We start from the raw sequence: 26,529 nt of genomic DNA on the forward strand, positions 1-26,529 counted from the left end.
ACCATTTTCACCTATTCTAATTCAACACTCAATTCAAAAGAAATTATAGTACAACGCGCAAAATTGAAATCTTAATCTTTCAATCTTGCAGGAACTGAAAAGCACACCACTCTTTCAGAAATGAAAGCAAAAACAATCTTTTTTAACCTCTCACACAGGAAAAGATATGAAAGCAAATAAAAACAAATGCTCTTAACTTCTAGGTAGGAAGCAAATAAAAACAATCACTCTTAACCTCTCACATAAGAAAATATATGAAAGCAAATAAAAAAAATGCTCTTAACTTCTAGGTAGAAAGAAAATAAGGATAATCACTCTTAACCTCTCACACAGGAAAAGATATGAAAGAAATAAATCTTAATCTATGAAAGTAATAAATTTTAATCTATGAAAAACAATAAATATCACACATTGTAGGTGGCCAATCCAAAAGCATGAGAGATGGAAAGTTGAGAAGCTCCAAATGCAAACATAACCAAATCAAGGTGAACATCACTCATGAGCATGGTGCCAAATCCAAATTCTATATTCAAAACATGAGCATTTCCCCAACTTTACACATGCCTTTCAAATGAGAAGGCCCTCCTATTTATACAAAAACATAAGAAGCTACCTCATTAATGGAGGTCCGTTATTCTCTCCTTATATCTGTAGAAAATCTCATATAGTTACAACTCAAATAGGTAGTGATGAGACACATATCCTCTTTGACCTTTATCCAAATCTTCTTCCATGTCTTCAAGATAATTCGAATTTGAGCATTGGAGGCCACATAAGGGTGCCTTGGAAGCTTTCAAATGACCTACACATGTCATGAAACTCAAGCCACTTTTAAGTATTAGCAAGTATAAGTCATTTTTTTTAGTTTTAACCATTTAATTCACTTATAATATTATAAATCATTAACGTTTGGAAAACACAAAGGTAACCCATATAATTATGAAAATGGAGGCTAATGAAAGGTTATATGGTCATGGAGTTGCGACATGTGAGTGAAATAGTGACGATAAAGGTGAAAATGGATGATATTCTAAATACATTTTGGAGGCTCTACACACCCCGCAACCGACATTATTGCATGTCCTCATGCAATCTACTACATTGTTTAATCATGATTTGATTTTGCATGAGCTTGGCTTATATCATATGTCCTTAAAATTTGCATTTGATAGTATTTGACAATTGTATTTTGTTTTGCACAGTATTCCTTGTCATACATTGAATTGCAACATGTCTGGTTGGTTCTTGTGTTGCAATACCTTGTTTCTTTTTGTTGCTGCAAGATTCATTGAACATATTTAAGAATGCATCTTTAAATCAACCATATAATATGCTTATCATTTAAGCATTTATTTGCAAATCATATGACTTTTAAACCATAATGCAATTATAATGATTTGGACAAGTATGTTAGGATGAAATGAAGTGATATGGATGTGATAATAAATGGATGCCCCTTCCCCCCAACTAAAGGTGTTTACGATTTTTTTTTTCAAATGAGAAAGGAAATATGGTGAAGTATTTTCCAAAAATTATAATTTTAGTATTCAAGGAATTCTATGATTAAAAGCTAGAAAAGAACATACCTTTACTTACCTAGGAAGTGGACAAATTGTGCATATGTAGAGAAGTTGTAACTTCTACTGGATCATGGAATAGAATGTAGAATTTCATTTGCTTCTTGGTTGCATAAATGGTTGATGAGGTAGTGAAAGTGGATACTTTATTGCTGCTACTAAATTTGTTGTATCTACTGCAAAATGTTGAAATTATATAGTCTTCACCTGCTACAAAACCCGATGGTACAATTCTAATCATGCGAATAAATGTGTTGTTGTTGAGCATGAAGAGAAGTCATTGGATTAACGACCATTGACGAATGTCGTTAACTAATGCGAGACAAACTCGCCATTAATGTCAATGAGTGCCAAGGTACCTAAGTACATCTTGCAAAGTGTGAATAGATGAGCTGATGTCGAGCCACTTGCAAGATCCAATAATCAAGGGACATTGATGTATTCCCATGATTGTTGGCGAGAGAACTTGTCATTGATGCATACAAGCCTCAAGGTACTAATAAGGACTCTAGCCTTGAACCTAGATAATGTGCTGATGTCGATAGGCCAAGACTTATTAGAAGGAAGACCTTAATGAATCCCTGATCATCTAACGCAAGTATGAAATGATGATTTTGGAAGGACTATGAATGAAATTTTTTGCAATGGATCAAGTTTTATTTATTGGAAAGGAATATGACAAGAGGGTAAACAAGTGAATGGAAAGCAAAAGGAAAAATCAACATGTAAGCGAGCTGAATGTCTCTATGAATGGAAATTATGGAAAATGTGAATGGAAAATGGGAAGGAAACATGTGACTCTTTGTAAGGAAAATGGTGATGACGATGCTTAGCAAAAATTCTTGGGTAGCTTGTGAGTTTGGAGAGGAAAAATGATGGCATTTATGGATGATAGAAATGGATTCAATTGGTTCATGTTTCTTGAAATTGGTCATAGAAAACCAATCATGCATAAATTGGCCTCCTTCAATTCTTCGATTGTCCTGGAACTTGAAAACAAACATGGCACTAACATTGCAATAAAACGTAAGTGTGTTCAAAGAGAAGTGATCAATTTCTCTAGGTACATATGAAAAATTTGCATAATTAATAGGTTCATGACGTGTCTTTGTTTCAAATGGTTAGTCCAATTTCACAATTGTGATAATAAATCCAATTTCTAAAAGAAAACAATTTCCTCAATTTATGTTTGAATCATAGCATTTCATAAAAATAAAGAAATATTATTTGCAAATGCTTAATGATTCCTGCAAAAGAATTCTCTTTAAAAAATTCATCAATTGATCTTGCTAATAAAGCACTTTCATAATTCTTCTTCTTTCCTGCATCATGCTTGAAAACATCATCATTAGACAAAACCAAAAAATTTTGATCATGATTTTCTTATTAGAATACATTGTTGACAAAAAGATCATTGAGTTAAATACATACCTGCAGAATTGTGCAGTTTTTGTAGTTAAAATCTTGAACAGATAGTTAAGTACACACATCTATGCAATTTTGTTATGAACAAATAACCAGTCCAATCTTCAAATTGATCAATACTTTTTCCAAAAAAATTAGCAAATAGATTTTTATTTATTTATTTATTTTCGACATGTGTGTTTGAGTTGACCATCACAACAACTTTTTCTCAATTTTCTCTAGTCACTAAATGAATTTCACGTCAATTTTTTTATGACAATTTTCCATGGCAATTTTCTTAAAAAATAAAATAAAACACACAATCTAAAAATTAATGAAATATTTACATAACTAAAAAAAATGTACATAAATAAAAAACATAACATGAAAAATATATCTACAAACTAAAATATATATACAAACAAATTTAACAAATAATAAAAAAAAAATCCTATAAATATATAAATGTTATAATATATATATATATATATATATATATATATATATATATATATTATAACATTTATATATTTATAGGATTTTTTATTTATTATATATATATATATATATATATATATATATAGATAAACAAATATTATACAAACATTTATATACACTTTTAAAAATAAAATTACAAAAATAATAAAAATTATACATATAAAACATTAAAACAACATTTCACTAACATCGGAACATACATATACGAAATTTGCCATGGTTGAAAATGAAAATTCAAAGCATTGCAAGTGAATATCACATGAACTGATACGTGGTGGTTTTGACTCGGTAGCAGCAACATATTTCGAAGCCAAGTGTTGGCATTGTGCATAAAATTCGTAACTGTTTTCTTTGTTGAAGCTGCTTTCCTTTCAACAGTAAGGTGTCTTTCTCATGGACTCAATCAAATTGGATTTGTTTCAACAATTTGCAAGATCTAAGGGAGTAAGTAAAAACCCTTTTTCCACGTAACCTAGAAAATAAGGCTCTAAGGAACCTAGAATATCTCCCAATTGGTTATGAATTTTAGAAAATGGCTCTTTAGAAATGTAATTAACCGTGTTTTGAGAAAAACCCACGTTTTATTTTTCTGAGATTATCTTTCATTTGATCAGAAAACGTATTTTAAAAATGACGATTTTAAGTTGTTACACATTTCCTCTGCTCAGGTAACTATTGGGTCTTCCATGTCCACGACCAAGCATGGATGAGGAGCGCATTAAATCAGTCCTCACCTCAAACCCAAATTCTATCACGTCATTTTGCCAATGGAACCATCAGAGATCTTTGTTTGTATCTTGTTCACAGTGTGGCGAATCCATTGACTGTGAATTACTAGTCATCCATGAATGTGACAAGTGCGAGTTTCCACTGTCAGTTGTCGATCTTGATAAACATCTAAACATCTGTGGGAATAGAACAGAGTATTGTAATATGTGTGGCAAGTATGTGAGATTGTGTGAAAAGCTAGCTCATGATTTACAGTTCCATGAAGAAAATTCTGATGACACCGGGGATTCTTCAAGAGAGCAGCACAGAGAAAATAATCACAACTCACCAACAACAGAACTGTCTCGAAGAGGCCGTAAGATACCTTGCAACATCGTTGGCTTTAGCAATCACAAAAATTGCCATAATCATAGGATCATTTGTTATTCAAAGATGCAATCCTAATCAACAACAATAATATGTATTTTTACACTAGTGTATATGCTTATGCTTAATGTGATGGTGCGTATGACGTGACCGAAAAATAAACTTTGTTTTGTCCAATTAGATTGGTTGTATATGTCTCGAGTCGTATCCTTGAAAATTTGACTTGTTTCCCATCGCACAATTGGATTTGGAAAGCAAGCTAACACAATTTTTTTTTTACAGGTCGCATTAGAGCCAGTTACCAATTTCTCAATTTCTCAATTCTCTTAAAAGAAATTGATAATTTTTATTAAAAATTTACATTTTCTTTATTCAAAAGCATGAAGATTTTTTTTTGTGCCATTATTATTATTATTATTTTTAAATCTAACATGATTTTTTTTTAATCAAAACATGAATTTTTTTATTGAAAATATTTGTGATGTTAATGAAAAAATGAAAGAAAATAAATAAATCTAAATATTTTAAAGTCTAAAAATTAAAAAAAATGCAATCAAGAACTTAAAAAATGTAATCAAGCTTGATTTTATTTTTCCTAATTTATCTACTTGAAAGATGTTTTGTTTTGTTTGTTTGTTTGTTTGTTTTTTAGTATATGAATGTTTCTAATGGAGCCATTTACGGATTAGAATCTCTGAAATGTTCATATCCAAATTTGCAAAATGTCCCTGATTGTGCATGAGGACATGAAAAATCGTTTTAACCTTTATATTTGCCGCAAATATCTCTTGAAGAACCGATGATTGTTGTGGTGCAATCACGTTTCAATCCCATTCCTCAATGTAGTCCTTGTGCTCCAAAGAATGTTTGATCTACATTCTAGATCCTTTGTCCATAAATGGTTACTCGACTTTTTTTGTATTTTTTTTTTTTTATAAAAATGATATGCAACTAAATGATTTATGCATCTACATTCTTTAATCATGCATCTAGGAAAAAACTGAAAAATGAACTCTAGATTGAAAGCTAGTTCCTATGCACACTTCCCCAGCAACGACGCCAAAATGTTGAGGCAAATTAATTACCTATTATTTAATTGTCAACCTGGGGGTTTCGTAAAACTTATGAAGCATGCGTGCACTATATATGTTAGAAACTAACTCTCAATTTCGATCAATCTAACTATGAAACCAAATAATGACAAACCAAATTCACCTATTCTAATTCAACACTCAATTCAAAAGAAATTATAGTACAATTATAGTATAGCGCGCGGAATTCAAATCTTAATCTCTCAATCTTGTAGGCACTGAAAAGCACACCACTCTTTCAGAAATGAAAGAAAAAACAATCATTCTTAACCTCTCACACAGGAAAAGATGCACTGAAAAGCACACCACTCTTTCAGAAATGAAAGAAAAAACAATCATTCTTAACCTCTCACACAGGAAAAGATATGAAAGCAAATAAAAACAAATGCTCTTAACTTCTAGGTAGAAAGCAAATAAAAACAATCACTCTTAGCCTCTCACAGAGGAAAATATATGAAAGAAAATAAAAACAAATGCTCTTAACTTCTACGTAGAAAGAGAATAAAGACAATCACACTTAACCTCTCACACAGGAAAATATATGAAAGAAATAAATCTTAATCTATGAAAGTATTAAATCCTAATCTATGAAAAACAATAAATCTCACACATTGTAGATGGCCAATCCAAAAGCATGAGAGATGAAAAGTTTAGAGGCTCCAAATGAAAGCATAACCAAATCAAGGTGAACATCACTCATGAGCATAGTGCCAAATCCAAATTCTGTATTCAAAACATGAGCATTTCCCCAACTTTACACATGCCTTTCAAAGGAGAAGGCTCTCCTATTTATACAAAAACATAAGAAGCTACCTCATTAATGGAGGTCCATTATTCTCTCCCTAGATCCCTATAAAATCTTATAGAGTTACAACTCAAATTGTTAACGATGAGACACATATCCTCTTTGACCTTTATCCAAATCTTCTTTCATATCTTGAAGATAATTCGAATTTGAGCATTAGAGGCCACATAAGGGTGCCTTGGAAGCTTCCAAATGACCTACACATGTCATGAAACTCATGCCACTTTTAAGTATTAGCAAGTATATGTCATTTTTCTAAGTTTTAACCATTTAATTCACTTATAATACTATAAATCATTAACTTTTGGAAAGCACAAAGGTAACCCATATAATTATGAAAATGGAGGCTAATGAAAGGTTATATGGTCATGGAGTTGCGACATGTGAGTGAAATGGTGACGATAAAGGTGAAAGTGGATGATATTTTGAATACATTTTGGAGGCTCCCTTCCCATCTATTAGCTAACAATATACCTTTCGATTGTAAATCTAAAACAATTTCAAGGAAATATGATTGTTGTGAAACAAAAAATTGAAATTGCAATAGAATTTTAAGGTTCTACTTAGAACTGCGAATGATTAAATGGGTCTTGTTTGTCTGAAACAAATCATGGGTATGAAAATTCAAATACAAAGTTTTAATTTCTAGGTTGAAGCATAATTATTCATCCAAATGATTAATAAAATTAAAATGCCTAAAATTACTCCCACGACTTATCAACCATGAGAATTCATGTTTTAGAAATCAATTAAAAAAAAAAAATCAAAATTTCAAGGGTGGGCAAGATTACTGCATTCATTGGCGTAATATATGCATCTTAGCGTGATCCCGTAGTCCCCATCAGGTTTCTGGCATTCATCACAGAGTCTAAGGTGAGGTCCAACCCACAATTTGGAATAGACAAAGAGAGTCGAATTCCATATGCCCCAACAATGTCATTGTCCTTTTTCCTATACAGAGTCGTATAATGCAAACATTGCAAATCCTTCAAGCTTTGTTTCCTCAGCCTTTGGAAATTCGTGGTACAACAACCCAGCGAGGATGAGGAGCTTCAAACCTGCTATTAAAATTGCACCAGACTCCTATATCGAGGTCATATTCATGCAAAACACAATGGGTAATGGATGGAAAGGAATACACTTCTACGGTTGGGGTTGATTATTTAGAAATCATCCCCACGTGTCAGCGAATCCATACCAGGTAGCTAAAGTGGCACAACTATCAACCATAAATGTGGTGTGCACACATGTCAAGTGCAGAGGAAAAATGTAGCCATAAATGTGGTGTGCACACATGTCAAGTGCATAGGAAAAAGTAGTCATCAATATGGTGTGCACACATGTCAAGTGCAGAAGAAAAAAGTGGACAAAATTCTAAGATGAATTGATTCAAAAGAAAGGCCTATCGGCCTAATTAATATTCAAGAGTTCCTGGAAAGCTTAGGAGATCATGAATAACATATTAATATTCAAGAGTTTATGGAAAGCTTAGGTGATCCTCAATAATGTATTAGATTCTATTTGTAATTATGGTGATACACATGTTTATTACCTTCTATAAAATTTTAATTTAATTATTAATAATTATTATCCAATTTTTCTTTGACTACTTATTAGTTTTTCTTTGACCAAAAATTTATACCGTTTATCTATAGTTTAACATTGGGAATTAAATTTTTGTTATTTTATTATTATTATTTAAATCTATTTATTTGTAAGGTATTGGTTGAGGTCTTATTATGGGCTCTTTAGTAACTTCCATTTCTGTTAGTTACTAATTTATTGTTTTTAGTTTTATTTAACATTTTGATTTTGATTTTTACTTTTCCTTCTTCTATTATTTCCATTTTCATAAATTATAGTTTTTCTCCATATTTTCAATTTAAGATAAATGATTATTATATTTAGCACACACACACATATATAGATATAAACAACATTAGTTAATCATATTTCTTAATTTTTGGTAATGATATTCAACAATACAACATTTTATTAGTTATTTTATTTTTGTGATGAAATTTGTGTCTTTATTATTTTTTAGTTTAATTAAGCTATATTTAAGTTAAGTGATATGTATTAGCTACTATGTAGCCATTGTTTTTTTTTCTCTGTAAATACTACTGCTAAATTAAAAAGAAAAATATGTACAAGCTTTGGAATTTACATGGAGGCCGAGGCCAGACCAGAGACTGAGAAGGCATGACGACTGTCTATCCGCCTTTGTTTAGAACCAGACAACAGACTTTCCTGATAATACCTTGTAAACAAAAAGACTGACTTCCTACCAGCAAAAAGACTGTGGCTACTATTGAAATAGCGCCCTGTTATGTTATCCACAGTATTACAAAAAAACCTGGCAGCTATGACATGAAGCCCGTGGCTATTGCTATGGTGAGTCTGAAAACTAGAAATTCCAATGAGGGAGACAGTGTATAAAAACTGTGTGACAAAAGACATGAAAATTGCAAAGAAGAGGGTTAACCGTGCTGGCTGGTTGAGTCCGCCTGTTCACCTTCGCCCTGGCTTGGAGAGTCAATCCAGATAACCAGCCCATCTTCAGGATCCATGGGGGCTTGTGCTGCTGGGTCAACCACCCCCGCGTTCAAATCAGGCAAGTGCATAATTTCTTGAATTGAAAGATCATTACCTGAGTCCTCCCGAGGTTCCACAGGCTGGGCGATGGTCCCAGGAGCTGGAATCGTCGGCAGCTACTATGTAGCCATTGTTAAGTATGTAGTATAATTAATATATTAAATAGGTTTCTTTTCTTTTTAACCAAAATTTGGTAAAATAAATTAAGATTTTAAGTTGTTTAAATTTAACATCTCCCGGTAACATCATGTAAAAACAGGTGGAGTTAGAAATTTTTAAGGAATTTACCAACATGTAACTTTCCGAATTCATTATGCCATATTCCTTGACTCACCATTAGATAAATTCGTATCATTATATAGAGTAACTTTAGTAAAAGAATAGTAAGTTACATAGCATAACATCCACTGTTATAGCATATTATCGTATGCTCTCTATTGTAATCTTACAATAATATCATTATTCATTTAATTAAGTTGGTTAATCACATGTTTGATGATGTAAGTGTTAATGACATGTAAGGAAGCAACAACAATTTGAATGACACAAAAGGAAAACACATCATTAGACACCGATATACCCTAGAAAACCATCAAACGTTTATTTTTATTAAATGCTTGTGACGGTGTTCACCCCTCACTCAATGGCTACACGAGAATCCACTCCTTGACCATTGTCCTAAAATATTACAAAGAAATATCATCTTAAATACATCATAACTAGCTAGAAGTTGTTACAATTACTCATGAGATCATTTACCCACAAATCCTCAAATATTATGTCTTTGTGGCCTGGTTCTCTTCTGTCAGTGGATTATCTTGCAGTTGACATTCATTCAATCTGCATGAACCACTAGTTCTTTGTCTGCCATAATCTTAAATATAATCCATCTTTCACATGTGTTACAATGTTTTCCTGCAATTATCACTATCAACATACTGCGATCCAAATTATAAATTTATGCTTCAAACATCTTTTCATGTGCATAATCAAAACACCTATAAAGTATTGAGACTTGTCTCTTTATTAACATTGTGCATACATTAATAAAAAGTACATAACTATCCAAACATGTTCTTGTATCTGGATGCATGTGCATGGTTATGAACCAAGCCTAACCATTCAAATCCCCACATGCATAAGGTAATTGTATATATATCACCAAAACATACCCATTCATCCCCTCACATTATAATAAAATGAGTAAATACATTTTACCTCCCCACCAGAGTACAATAATAATAAAAGATTCACTAATATAGTATTTAAAAGAAATGCCATGGTTATCGCTATTTCTTCACACAAGAAGAGGGAAAAACTTCCCAAAAAATGTACATCATAACTAATCTTATTTTCTTTGCATAAGAACACATTCTTTTCCAAAAGAAGTTATTCTAACCACTAATCTCTTGATGCTTGTAAACACATGTTCTTTTCCAAAGGAAGTTATCACTATAGCTATGATTCCTTGGCATATGAGCACAAATTCTTCTCAAAAAATCAACTACATTAGCCACTCTTTTGTGCATACAAATATTTGTTATTTTTAAGCACACTAACACAATACCTAACCTTTTATATATATAAATACATATTTTCTTCCATAAAAAATAACACGTTAACCATTGCTTGGTGCACCTCTATTTGTTTCAAGAAATTGAATCCAATGCCTATTTTCCATGCATGCAAATACATTTCTTTTTCAAGAAACTATCACAATCATTTTTTTTGTGACTAGCGAAATCGACAACAACGGTGGTATCGTACTCACGTTACACGGGGTCGAATCCCACCGGCTGCCACTATAACCTCTAGGAGGAACCGCCCAGCCTGCAAAGATGACCCTCGGTTAAGACGAGACTCAAAGTCGTAACCTGCATAGAAGCACGGACGACTTAGAAGATTGTCTGCTAGCCACGAGACCAAACCTCTGCGGACATCACAATCAATTATTATTTTCATACATGTAAATACATATTTCTTTTTCCAAAAGAAAATTAGTAGCCATAGTTAAATTATTTTTGAACCCATAACAATACTTCCAAGAATTAATCTAAAAATCAAATAAAATATTTTTTTCTTTTCCCGTACAATTTTTCCTTTCAAGAATGACATGGATACTTATCTTCATATGGTGAATGGATTTGTCTTAACTAGTGCATCTACCTATTCCTTCAAGAGATTAACTGAGCTGAAAATTCATCTCGCAAATTTTCTTCTGCAGGGTTCAAAGATTGTCTGTGAGGTTCCCCTTTCAACAATTATCTTGATGGCATATGTACTGACTCTCTTTCCACTGCGTCTCAAAGCTCAATTGTACTGAGCAATATCACAAAAGGGGAATTGAAAGCAACTTTTATAACAAGAAAATTGAAATGAAGTATAAGGAAGAGTCTTGGAGGCTTCATCGTTCTGAATGTACAAAAAAAAATAAAGTAAACAACAATGACACCCACGGGTCCCAAGCTTGGCAAACCCTGGAATCTCTCAATACTCATCCCAAATGGAGTCTGCTAATCCAGTTCCCTCTCGTTGTTCACTCTCCAAGAAAAGCATGAACCAAAGTATAAACGTCGAATGGATCTTACAATAGTGGTTATCAAGAACCTTTTTAATTTAACTGATTCTTACACTCAAGAACCTTTTTAATTTAGCGTATTCTGGACACTCATTATATATATTAATTAAATTCCTAATATCTCCACTGGTAAATATATTATTTTTTACGAAAGCGATATTACAATAAAGTTCAAGAGCTTCAAGAGTTTTTTAAGGTGTTAAATTTATTCATGCATTCAAAAGTGCATATAACAAAGAATCATAATTTTGGTCGAAATTGTATTGTTGAATTCTAGCTCCAAAAATCCCTTTTATTTATTAGTGAGATTACACCCTTATTAAATGGATGGTAGGAATTGAATCTCCATGAAATATTTTAGAATATTCATAGTAGTACACATAAATTTATGGTTGATATTTATCACCAAAGTAATTATACCATTTTTAACTCTTTACTTAAATTGATTATTTAACAAATATAATTGAATATATGGTATTGATAAGCCATCGTATTGACCCCTAATATTGTAACAAATCCTATTTACAAATTAAAAATATCTATAGTAAAAGTGAGATAAATCTTCATGATTAAGAATCTTGTTCCATGTTTTTTTGAATGTATATATGTTTCACTTATATATATATATATATATATATATATATATATATATATATATATAAAGTTATAAATTAGTTAGTTTTATGCTTCTTCTTTTTTTTCGCAATCTGAGATGTATTATGAAGTAAGTGTATTGATGTTTATTATGAATTGATGGCTATCATGTTTACCATCCATTTAATATACCTAGTTGTGCTAGTTTGTAATAAGATTAACTTAGTCATATGTGTAATTACTTCAATAGGTGTGTCTATTTTGGAATAGAACTTCTAGAATTTTAATTTAATTATCAATAATTATTAGGTGGATGGTAGCGAAATTAAATCTCTACCATCCATGGCATGTTTACTCTTCCACAATTTTAATTTAATTATATTTAACCTCAAAAAAATATTTTATAATATCCTAAGTAGTCATACACAAATCAAAAGTAGGCATTCCATTTTAAAAGGTCAAATAGGCACGCATCATAGGAATTGAGTTATGGTTCTTTTGGGCATGTGGTATTGGTAAGCCATGGTATTGACACATTGTATTGTAACAAATTTTATTTATAGATTAGGAATATCCTGATGAAGTGAAGGTGAATCTTTATGGTTAATAATTGGTTACATGTTTATTAGGTGGATGGTAAGGATTTAACTTCTAAGGAATATTCTAGAATATTTTCAATAGAATACACAAATCAAAAGTAGTCATTCCATTTTTTCCCTTTTAATTAAATTCATTAATTAAAAAAAAAGGTGATATAGGTGAGTGTCATATGAAACCAACCTAGATCCATCTTAACTTTGGATCTATCAAACACTGAGAGGGATCAAATCTCTTTTCACTCTAAAAGAAGTTTTCATCTCAATATATTTAAGCCCTCTTGACACTCGGTAGATCCATAATTAAGATGAATCTAGGTTAGTAGAGTATATATATATATATATATATATATATATATATATACCAAGGGAAAAACATGGGTTGTCAAAACCTAGAGCCAAGAATGATGAAAACTTGGCTAAACTGAGAGGCGGGGCAAATCAGTTTAGTACATTCATGGAAATTAATTTGATTTTCTTTAACTCATTAACTGAACCATTAAATGACCATATTTACATGTAATGACCAAAAGATTTAATATGAAAACAAAGAGTAGTAAGTAAACCAAAAACATCACATCAATTCATAAACTAGTAACATCAATCAGGTTCTTCATTAGAGGATCATTCTTTTATTCAAGAATTTCTTATGCAAAATTGTACATATATAAGTATATTCTATACATGAGCATGTAAATAAACATTCTCAAATGTAAATAGTCCAGTTAGAAATTTGCATATCGATTCAAACCATGTTGAAAGATGAGTCTAGCTCAGTGTATATTAGCATCATCTGAATTTCCTCAAAATTCTTCATTTGTTGAATTTAATCATTTATATGGAATGAATCAATGTATAACTCATGTATTCAGTTGACATTTGATCTATAAAAACAAAAACACAAAACTGAGATCTATTCAAATATATATACATGTAAGAAAAACAAAGGTATTGCCATCAAGGGGAGGAGCAGATTTTATTCTATTCAAAAATATATGCATGCAAGAAAAAGAAAAGGTATTTCCATCAAGAAGAGGAACGAATTCTATACATTTTTATGTTTTGTTTATAGAAGCATTCATCATGAATTATCATGAGAACTACATCTGAACCATAATACTTGCAACCTATATGTGATGATAGTTATCTCAACAATGAATCAAATATTGTATTGATGTAAAAGATAATACATGCATATATATTTTATGATTGCAAGAGACTTCTATTGAAATGAAAATGACTCTGAAATAGAAAGGACAACAAGTAATTAAATCTACAATGCTACATTCCATATCATCACAAGGACTCTTCTAAATCCTTCAGCTTTGTAATTTGAGAGAAATTACTTGAACGTTAAGCCACTTTTGAATGTTGGAGTTAAATGTATACAATTGGTGAAAGCTTGAAGTATTGGTATTAGAAGAAATTACTTGAAAATATTCTCCAACATAAGAGTTCATCAGTAGAAGAAGAAATAGCATGACATGAAAAAGGTCATTCTCCTTATCTCTAGGAAAGGACTATCCTTGGCACAATGTGTTGAGTAGATTTCTTTTGAAAAATAAGGAGAGGGAAAATAAAGATCTAAATGCAAATGATAGTTAATAAGCTATTGTAGGAATTCAAAGCAAACAATGAAGAAAAATTCAATTCAATATTGCTATTACAAAGACATTTCACTAGCAAAAGAGAATACATGCAACAGAAAATGGAAAAGGAAAAGAACACAAATTTTACCAACGCATGCCATTAAAAAAAGGGACATCACCAGCATTGATATATTGAAAAGTTGCATTCATTGGAAAAGGAGGGCAACAAGAGTTTATCATCCCACATTTATTATTGATATACTCAATAGCTTTGTACATTCAAAAGCTACAAATGAAAATGAAGCAAATGAAGAAAAACCCTAAAAATCAAGAATTGGTTAAAAAAAATTGTGTGTGAATTGATCACAAGAAAAGAATAAGAAAATAAGCAAGCAGTCTAAAGAGAAGTAAGCCCTCAAAACATTTTATATATGTAATAATGAGAGATGAATTCTACTAGCAAAAGTAATGCAAGGAAGAATAACGACTATATGGTCACGAATATAATCATGGCTATTCAGAATATACATGAATAGAAACCACTGCAAAGATGACAGAAGACAGAGAGACAGATAATGAGTATTGTGCATATGAACTCATTGGACAACCTTCTATCCTATGTGCCCGTTACATGGAAATTAGGGTTCTTGACATATAATAGAGTTGGAATAATACACTATGGAGAAAGTAGGGTGCTTGTAAGGTTGGTTTCAATTATTAGACTCATTTCAATTCAATCCAATGGAATAAATCAATTGGGGGCAGCATTATTGTCAATACCTTATTTATTCATTATTGAATAAATTATGAAGGAAAGAGAGGACTTAAGCATCATACATTTTTATTACAAAGTTTAACTCAATACTATATTTTCAAGCAACATTTATTAATAATTAATGAATATAAATTGTGTTTGACACATATTATTTGGATTGAATTGATATATGTTTGAATTGAGCATTATTGTGGCCTCCTTGGAGTAGCATTTGCTAAGAAGCATTAATATTTATTGAGCAGCATTTATTGTGGCCTCTTTGTAGCAACGTTAACCAACATTAATAGTATTTACTATTGAGCAACCTCCATTTAAATCAGTATATAAACGGTTTTGATATATGGAGAGCATATATGTGCATTGAATTGGAACAACAAACAATAACGGAGAGAATTTATTGAAACAAAAATGGAGAGTGTTGGTAGAATATTGAAACAATAATGGAGAGCATTGGCAGAATTTAAAACAATAATGGAGAGGGTTTATTGAAACAATAATGGAGAGTGTTTATGAAGAGCGTTGGCAAAATTCTTAATATACAGCGTTGGCACAAAGTGATAATGACATTGGAATGGTGTTATTACATTAATCTTATTTTTGGAATTAATAGTCATACCTTATATATATATATATATATATATATATATATATATATATTCGTTTACTCTACAACAGTTTTCATAAAACAGTTTTCCTGCGCTGTTTAATATGTTTCAACGTTGCATGGTTTCCAGGGGTTTACCCTACAGCATTTATCCTCCAACGTTAATGAAAGAATCCAATACAGCGTTTACATCCTCTAGTGTTTATATCTACTAGCGTTTAACAATGGTAATTTACATTACAATGGTGCGTTGAATTTAATATGTAGTGAGTTGTGATAATAGTGGTGAGGCCCAACGTTCATGACAATCCATCCATCCAGCATAGAAATGAATGTGTTGAAGTGAATACCATCCTCCAGCATAGAAGTGAAAGCGTTGATGCCCAACAATTGTAATACCATCCTCCAGCATAGAAGTGTTGATGCCCAACCATTGTAATACCATCCTCAGTGTAGAATACCATCCCGCATTGTACATGGAAAATTTTAAGAACTTCTCTAAATTTATATGTTATGTATAATAAATGGGCTAATCCCCATAATACATAATAAAAAAAATGGGTAGTGATTTTATTAAAAATACAATATGTATATATAATTTATTTAGCGAATCTCTCACCAGATTATATTCTCATGTAAAATCATGGTGAATCACTAGTACAAAATGGAGAATCATTAAGAAATCCAAGGGTTGTTGGAGTCACATTTTAGAAAATATCTATGATAATCCTCTATAAAAGGAATAAGTCAGAACCACATTCAAAGCCTAACAATTTGGTGTGGTTGAGAGTAAAAATGCTCTCACGCTGCCTAGATATCATAAACATTTCAAATGAAAAAGAAAATAATAGTAATAATAATAATAATATAACATCCAAGTGGAAACCTCATTAATGCACTTGGGATAGACCTTTGGCTGAAAACCACCATGGAGGCAACCTTAGGCCTACAATAAAGGCATTCCTCCTCATGAAAACCCTATTAGGTTAAATGGGATAAGGCACTAATGAAAACCTGTTGAAACCCCGAAAATCGGGTCGACAACAAGGGGGATACCCACCTGGTCCGAACCTTGGTTGGCAGCTCCTTCTCCGTTTGGTATAGCGGGTCCGACTGGGGATAATGGGACCAGTTTCCCAATCTAAGGGTGTGTGTGTGTGTGCAGAGTTGGATGTTGCTGATCTAGGAATACTTAAAGCTAATATAATTCAAACTTTTAAACTAAATCTATGCTATTGTAATCTAATGAAAAACAGCACATCTAATCTATGCTAACCCGGGGTGTATCTCTTCTATTATGCGATCTAAAGATATTTCAAACAATAACTGGTAATAAAGATCATTCAGCTATCATAAGAATAGAAATCAATTTAAGATGAACCACTTTGCATAAAAAGTTAGGCAAAACAATTGTGAACAACATATCGCATAATAAGTTATTCATATATCAAACATAAATAAATGACTCCACCGTACAAAAGTGCCAAATGGTAACTCAGACATTCATGCAACAACATATAAACAACTAAAACTGTATATCACTTTCAGAATATAAGCAGAAATGGCCAAGAGATAAAAGTACCATTTATGACTGATCCTACTCATAAGCTTCAAGCAACAATGGTTTATCTCTCATTGCTCTAACATCTACTAAGAGTATAGAAGTGCAACATCAGTAGCAGATATCAAATGCAAACATTAATAAACCTTGATCCATCCATTAATCAAAACCCCCTCCGAGGGTGCAAAAGTGCATGTTCTGAGGACAAGTTTTTGACAAATTTCTAGACCCTTCTCCAAATGCAATGAGAAGGGTTAAAATACTACTTCCTAATTCTAATAATAGTTTGTTTACAAAATTTAGGATGCGGTTTTCAAATGACCGTCCTTTTTCTAATCTAATTTTAAAGAAAAAACAACATTCTAAATAAGACTATTTCTGAATCTGATCTTTAAAGGTGCAAGTCTTCATCATGGGCTTGAGGAGAGTCGGCTGGCTGACTTTTGCTTTGAGCTGGGCTGCGAAAACGAAATCTATGAGAGCTGGAACTACTTTTTCGGCCGCGTTTATGATGCATTTCACAGTCATCCATTAACTATGTGGCTTGACCAAGTATGCCCAGTAACACTCCCAATTTAACCTGTTTAATGCTTGGATCGCTTTTCCCTTCTCCTCCGCCTTCTGCTTCCATTCTGCTTCCAGTCGTAGTTTATTTGATAGATACCCCGGGGTGGTCTCTGATAGGTCTGGGTTCTCCGCCACAAATTTCTTAACGAATTGTGCATTGTAAGTCACCTGCGGTTCAGGAAGATGATACATAAGCTTTAAATCTTGCGCAGCGAATGATCCGATGAGCCCTTGTCCTTGAATCTTGAATTGTTTGTTGTCCATGTCTGCATTGTCAAGTATCCACTTGATCATATCCGTATATGGTAGAATTTTGGGCCTTGCTGCTATCCGATGAAGAAATGAGCATGCTAGCTCTTCTAAGGACGCTTCAGAAGAGCGTTGTGAGCCTGCGACATCAGTAACCTTCATTATTCTGGGATTCTCTTCTTCAAGCAGTCTGTACATGCTTTCCCACGTCGATATCCCTGCATCTTTGTTATAGGCTGTGTCTGTATACAAAGGCGCCATTTCCTTTGTCTTTTCCTTCGCCTCAGAGCCCTGAGCTCTATTTTTCTTTCCCATTTCTTCCTGCGTATGGCTGTGTGTCGTCTTTCGCTCTCCGTTCCTGCAGCTCACAAGTGAAATGGAAATGACTGATCAAGAAAGGTGATGGGAGAGTGTTAAATGCAGCAGATATATCAAATATGCCACCTTACGTGAAGTAATTATTTACAAAAGCACGCATCTACATTTCATTTAATAGCTGAAAACTAATCCCTTTACTATCATTAAAAGCGCATGATCTTGAGTCAGATTATGGTAAGTGGCTTTTCTTGAATAGCATGCCCAAAGGATTCGTAATGAAGTGATTTCACAATTTGCTTACGTAACATCGCATATCGCGCCATCGCAAATCGCAGATCGCGAAAACACTGCGAATATAACATCGCAGTGATCGCAACATCACAGATCGCAGAAGTTTTATGCTTGCCAAATCTTGTTAGCTCATTTTTTGTGATATGCGATCTTACGATCGGCGTTATCACAGATTGGTAAATCTTGAAGTTTTTCCGTTATGAGTATTACTTTATTGCGATGCGATATATTGCTTAGCATGAGGGTCTTGTACATACCGATATTATAGCGAAATGGAGGCACTTCCTATCCTTTTTTTGCAACGCGGCTTTTAAAGATTTTTTCCTTATCATAGACTTAGGTTTTAAAATATTCAAAAGACCTTCCTAAGCTTACAATGATAACCTTATTTTGAAGAAAGGAAACTCTTGCTTTTCCTAAATTTTAACTAAGGGTCCCCATTCATTTAGTATTTTGGACAACACTTAAATGAAAAAAGGGGGGGGGGGGGGTGGTTGTTGCTGGCCACAACAAATGGCGATTCACTTGGGAGAACCAGTTATCTCTGCATTTTCTATTGAATTTTTCAAACTTCCGAAACAACAAAAAAAATTTCAGAAAATTAAACTTCATTATAAAAAGATAAAGCATATTATACTCCAAACTGTCAATGATATTTTGTTTCAACTTCTTTCTATTTTAATTGTTTGTTTCCTCAGCTTGTCCTTGCATTTACATCAGCCATTACTTGGTCTTGTAAAGATAAAATAAAGTCTTCCCTGTGTAGCAGCTTTTTAAATATGCTCCTTTTTCGCATGTAGAGCCTCTGCTACCAGCAGGCGTCCATAGCCTCGACAGGGTTACCTATTACTCAGTAATGATCCTTTATCTTGTTTAAGGTAATCTTACAACTTTCAAAGAAAAACCCAGATTGACACTTTTTCCTTTTTTATTCTTAAAGAACAATGTCTTGGTTTGGTAGCCAAATTATGACACAGTCATTCACTTGATTTACACTTTTGCTGAACAAGTTGGCTCGTGATGAGACCCCTTGTCTTGTGATTTCAATAATCTTAAGTCGTTGCCCTGTTTTGGTGGACAGTAATGGCAAAGTCAGCAAAGTTTATAATATCTGTGATTATGATAAGCCGACTCGTGATGAGACCTCTTATTCTTTGAGATATAGTGTTTCTTAGATTGTCTCTCTGAATGCTGCGATTTTCTCTAACAGGGAGGATATCATCGGTTTCCTTAAGAAAGCTTTGGACAACAATAATAGAGTTTTTTGGGAAATGGTTGTTTCTACAGGGAATCCTTATTTTGTTATTGATACCTTTCATTGTACTGATATAAAACAATTTCTTCACTAAGATTGCTTTCGTCAATTTTTTTGGAAGTTGAAACTAGTATCATATCTGGTTTAAAGTTTTTAACTATATCTATTAATAATAAAGATCAAGTTTCTAAATTTTTTTGCTATTTATACAAGCAAAAGTTCAAAATCTGATAGAGAAATGGTGTCTTTAGTAAATGTCAAATGTTGTTAACCACAACAAATTTTATTATGAAGAAAGATATTTAATGAAAAGAGAAGCAACTATACCCTTGGATTATGTACATAATAGGGATAATCTCTTTTCTTATTTTGCCTACCAACTATTTAAAAGTAAATTATCAACCTAATAACCTAGCTAAATTACTCCTACTCCTATTCTAATTATACACAGAAAAATTAACTAGGTAAAATGATATTTCCAGTGGAACCATCTTTTCATTTTTATTCCTACATGTATGTACCTTTTAAACATCGGTGTTGAGAACAAAGCTTTTCTTGGACTGTTAACATTGGATGTGGGGTAAGAAAGTGTAACTTCAGTCGGAATTCCGGCTGAAATTTCTTTCTTATGAAATCTTCTGTCTAGTTGGATACCTATTGGATCATAAAAATCAGGATGAATTTTTGTTATGGATTGGTGATCGTGTAATAGGAAAGATGACAAGCCAGGTTGCGAATATGATTTTTCAGTTTTAATGGCCTGTAATCCATTATGCGTTAAAGTCAAGCTTTTAGCAATTTCTGGAAAAAGGAAAGTTTCCATATATAAATCACTAAATAAATCAATGAGGAATAGATAGAAATTTCTGACAAGAGATTTATTTATTAACGCGAATTGCCGGCAAGTTTCCAAAAATACTTTCTTTCGTCGATGATGTCTTGGAGGACATAGAAGTTTTTTAAGGAAGTCTGATATTGATTGATCTTGGAATTGAAAAAGTTCTATACTTCCTTGACACAATCTAGTTTTCCAAAATGGTAGCACATCTTTCGAATGTTCTTTGATAAGGTGCTCAGTATACCATAGTAATCTACCAAAAGTCCGAAAATTTAAAACACAATCCGATTTTTTACAAAATGAGTGCAAGTGAGAAAGAATGAAATGATTATCTGTACAAATAATGTTACAGCACAACTGGGATTGACTTGAAATGTCTTCTTTTTCACAAGAACTAGCTAGAATTATGGGATCCGAGCAATTTCGAATTCCGTCTTGTGAATCAGAAGACAAGTTATGATTTTGAACAGGCATGGGGGTTTCCTCATGATATGAATCATAGATCGGGGTATTGTCTTGGATAGTAAAATCATGCAAATGATCCTTTACTTTGAAATTAGGATTGACTGATATGATTTTTGAATTACAATATCTCTCATTATCTGAGCTTTGTTGAGTTACTTGGGATAAATCAACATCATCATCATCAAAGTAGCTATCATAAATGACTTTATAGGTTTCTCTAGATTTCTCTTTTTTATCCAATATTTTCAGACAAGGAAGGTCAAGTGGTTTTTGTTTGAAAATGATCAAAGGATGTTCTATAGCTGTCTTTTTATCTTGAAAACCTAATGATGACTCATTTGAGTAATCTTCTGTACTTTTTGAGATATCTTTAATACTGAGAGGGGGAAAATTATCATCACTAAAAACATCAGGATAAAGAGAAAAATGTGATTCTGGAACAATGCATTTGAAAATATCATCGTGGAAAAATCTTTGTTCATCATATTCATCATAGACATCGAGCTTTAGATCATACCTTTGTGTACTGATACTTTTCGAGAGAGAATTAGTTTTTTGTTCTAACCTTGGCATCTGCATTTGTTGACTTGCAATGATATTATCTGACCTTGTATCAAAGTCATCTCCTGGTCCCAAGGCAGGCTTTCCTCCAACATCCTCGCTTTTGTCTTCTTGCATTAGAGCATGCATGTCTCCTAGGCTTTGGGAACCTTCTTCATCATGGCTGATTTGTATATTCAAATTGGAATTCTCATTCATATTAGAAGAAAATGAGACAAAGCTTGGACTAATTTCTGCTGGATTAGACATAGGAGGCAGGGAATGCTCAGCATAATCTGAAGATTCTTCATCCATGAGTTCACTTTCAAGATCATACTTTAGACAATTAAGATGAAATCGCATATTAAAATCCCTAACAGATTCATCTTGTTCCCGTAGATAATCAATTTCATCATATACCTGGTCATAGTCATAACAATCAAATTGACAAATAAAAGTCTTGACGAATTGGTCCCAGTTGTGAATTGAGGCAACTGGAAGCATTCTACACCATTTTCTAGCTTCCGCCGTGAATGTAAGAGTAAAAATTCTGCATAAAACGCCTTCATCAATTCTTTGAACGTTCGAACTTGAAACTTTTTGAATAAATTGAAGAGCATGATTAAAAGTAGAAGAATTATTCTTACCATTGAATTTTACCTGAGACAAGAGTCTTACCACTTCAGGTGGAGTGTTGGAAGAGACACGAACATGGATGCAACTCCAAATGGGAAGTTTGTGAGCAGCGATCCTGATTCAAATGTTACAATTGAAAACCATTCCAACAGACACTATGTTCAGGGCCTCCTTCTAGCGCCGAATATGTTGAAGCCCCGAAAATCGGGTCGACAACAAGGGGGATACCCACCCGGTCCGGACCTTGATTGGCAGCTCCTTCTCCGTTTGGTATAGCGAGTCCGACTGGGGATAATGGGACCAGTTTCCCAATCTAAGGGTGTGTGTGTGTGTGCAGAGTTGGATGTTGTTGATCTAGGAATACTTAAAGCTAATCTAATTCAAACTTTTAAACTAAATCTATGCTATTGTAATCTAATGAAAAACAACACATCTAATCTATGCTAACCCAGGGTGTATCTCTTCTATTATGCGATCTAAAGAGATTTCAAACAATAACTGGTAATAAAGATCATTCAGCTATCATAAGAATAGAAATCAATTTAAGATGAACCACTTTGCATAAAAAGTTAGGAAAAACAGTTGTGAACAACATATCGCATAATAAGTTATTCATATATCAAACATAAATAAATGACTCCACCGTACAAAAGTGCCAAATGATAACTCAGACATTCATGCAACAACATATAAACAACTAAAACTGTATATCACTTTCAGAATATAAGCAAAAATGGCCAAGAGATAAAAGTACCATTTATGACTGATCCTACTCATAAGCTTCAAGCAACAATGGTTTATCTCTCCTTGCTCTAACATCTACTAAGAGTACAGAAGTGCAACATCAGTAGCAGATATCAAATGCAAACATTAAAAAACCTTGATCCATCTATTCATCAAAACCCCCTCCGAGGGTGCAAAAGTGCATGTTCTGAGGACAAGTTTTTGACAAATTTCTGGACCCTTCTCTAAATGCAATGAGAAGGGTTAAAATACTACTTCCTAATTCTAATAATAGTTTGTTTACAAAATTTAGGATGTGGTTTTCAAATGACCGTCCTTTTTCTAATCTAATTTTAAAGAAAAAACAACATTCTAAATAAGACTATTTATGAATCTGATCTTTAAAGCTGCAAGTGTTCATCATGGGCTTGAGGAGAGTCGGCTGCCTGACTTCTGCTTTGAGCTGGGCTACGAAAACAGAATCTATGAGAGTTGGCACTACTTTTTCGGCCGCGTTTATGATGCATTTCACAGTCATCCATTGACTATGCGGCTTGACCAAGTATGCCCAGTAACACTCCTAATTTAACCTGTTTAATGCTTGGATCGCTTTTCCCTTCTCCTCCGCCTTCTGCTTCCATTCTGCTTCCAGTCGTAGTTTATTTGGTAGATACTCCGGGGTGGTCTCTGATAGGTCTGGGTTCTCCGCCACAAATTTCTTAACGAATTGTGCATTGTAAGTCGCCTGTGGTTCAGGAAGATGATACATAAGCTTTAAATCTTACGCAGCGAATGATCCGATGAGCCCTTGTCCTTGAATCTTGAATTGTTTGTTGTCCATGTCTGCATTGTCAAGTATCCACTTGATCATATCCGTATATGGTATAATTTTAGGCCTTGCTGCTATCCGATGAAGAAATGAGCATGCTAGCTCTTCTAAGGACACTTCAGAAGAGCGTTGTGAGCCTGCGACATCAGTAACCTTCATTATTCTGGGATTCTCTTCTTCAAGCAGTCTGTACATGCTTTCCCACGTCGATATCCCTGCGTCTTTGTTATAGGCTGTGTCTGTATACAAAGGCACCATTTCCTTCGTCTTTTCCTTCGCCTCAGAGCCCTGAGCTCTATTTTTCTTTCCCATTTCTCCCTGCGTATGGCTGTGTGTCGTCTTTCGCTCTCTGTTCCTGCAACTCACAAGTGAAATGGAAATGACTGATCAAGAATGGTGATGGGAGAGTGTTAAATGCAACAGATATATCAAATATGCCACCTTACGTGAAGTAATTCTTTACAAAAGCACGCGTCTACATTTCATTTAATAGCTGACAACTAATCCCTTTACTATCATTAAAAGCGCATGATCTTGAGTCAGATTATGGTAAGTGGCTTTTCTTGAATAGCGTGCCCGAAGGATTCGTAATGAAGTGATTTCACGATTTTCTTACGTAACATCGCAGATCACGCCATCGCAAATCGCACCATCGCAGATCGCGTAAACACTGCGAATATAACATCGCAGCGATCGCAACATCGCAGAAGTTTTATGCTTGCCAAATCTTGTCAGCTCATTTTCTGCGATATGCGATCTTGCGATCGACGTTATCGCAGATCGGTAAATCTTGAAGTTTTTCCGTTATGAGTATTACTTTATTGCGATGCGATATATTGCTTAACATGAGGGTCTTGTACATACCGATATTATAGCGAAATGGAGGCACTTCCTATCCTTTTTTTGCAATGCGGCTTTTAAAGATTTTTTTCCTTATCATAGAATTAGGTTTTAAAATATTCAAAATACCTTCCTAAGCTTACGATGATAACCTTATTTTGAAGAAAGGAAACTCTTTCTTTTCCTAAATTTTAACTAAGGGTCCCCATTCATTTAGTATTTTGGACAACACTTAAATGAAAAAAGGGGGGGGGTTGTTGCTGGCCACAACAAAACCAAAAATGGCATCTTGACAAGAAAAATGAAAAAACAAACGAAAAAAAGGAGGAAAAAAAACTTTTGGTTCATAAGTGTTTTCAAGTAGATAGACACTAAATATGATTAGCAATAGGCCAATGAAGATCTCAAACTAGATTGAGAAATAAAGCATTCAAAGATACCTACACCAATAAAACAATTGGAAGGATTAATGTATCTATACAAAAATCATCACAACAAAGCAACATTGTACATCCTATTGCAAGTTCTATTTGCAATAATCATCATCATCATCTTCATACTCCATGTCTTATCCTCCATTTCACACTTTCTCTATATCCTCCATTTCATCATCCTCTTTATTATCGACGCGCCATACTAATTGTAGCAAGCATCATTTCCAAGTCCCATTATCATTTTTCATATTCACCATATTTCTTGCAAAACGATTGTATATTTCCATTACAAAACAAAGTGCTCTTACTATTGTCATGGAAAATCATACAGTACAATTGTTGCCATTGTTGAAGGTTATACATCACACAAATCATCACTGATATCATCATGGATGAAAACCTTCTTCAATAATATTCAACATACACAACCCCATGTGGTTTGCTCTAAACAACATTGATACCACCAACTCCTCCCAACATGCCATCACCACTCATCTTCGTGATTGGTTGTTAGATGGGAGTTCACAAATGCCTACATAAAAGGGATGGAATGAAGGGAAATAATGGCCATCATCTCAAAAAAAGGTATTCAAGTATGGTTATGGAAACACATGACTGTAATTATGGCCTTGTTCATGAACCTCACCTTGTGAAGATGGAGAATGTCATGGTTAGTTAATAAGTTGGCGCCTAAATTTAAGCCCATTTGGCTCTGTTGACATTATGGTTCCAGGTAGCTTTGCTTTATCTTTCAAGCTAGTGGACAATATTTTGTTGGTCTCTCCCACATGATATTTTCCTTACGTCCCCTCTCCCACTCCACCCATACCTTGTTTTATCAAAATCCATGTCTCATCCTGGATCTTCCTCTAGTCATCACATAAGTCAAGGTCAAGGAGTTGCCTTGCACATGAGAGCACAAGATGACATAAAAGCCTTTTTAGTATATTATTTGGAGCATACCCCTAGGGTAGTGTTGTGGCCACAACCACCACCCTATTAAAACCTGCCCTGGTAGCAATTTTGAATGGGTCCCCTAGAAGTTTGATCTTTCACCTCTCCGAATGATCTATTTTATCCTAGGGATTTTAACTCTTTGCCGAGTCAAATCTTCAATTCCTAATGGTTAAGCCCCCCTTAATAAATCTCTGCCGCATGATTCATCTATAACCCTTTCTAGCC

This window comes from Pinus tabuliformis, chromosome 6, assembly GCF_031772625.1.
Source record: "Pinus tabuliformis cultivar Carrire ecotype Pingquan chromosome 6, CPIR1, whole genome shotgun sequence".
NCBI lineage: Eukaryota > Viridiplantae > Streptophyta > Pinopsida > Pinales > Pinaceae > Pinus > Pinus tabuliformis.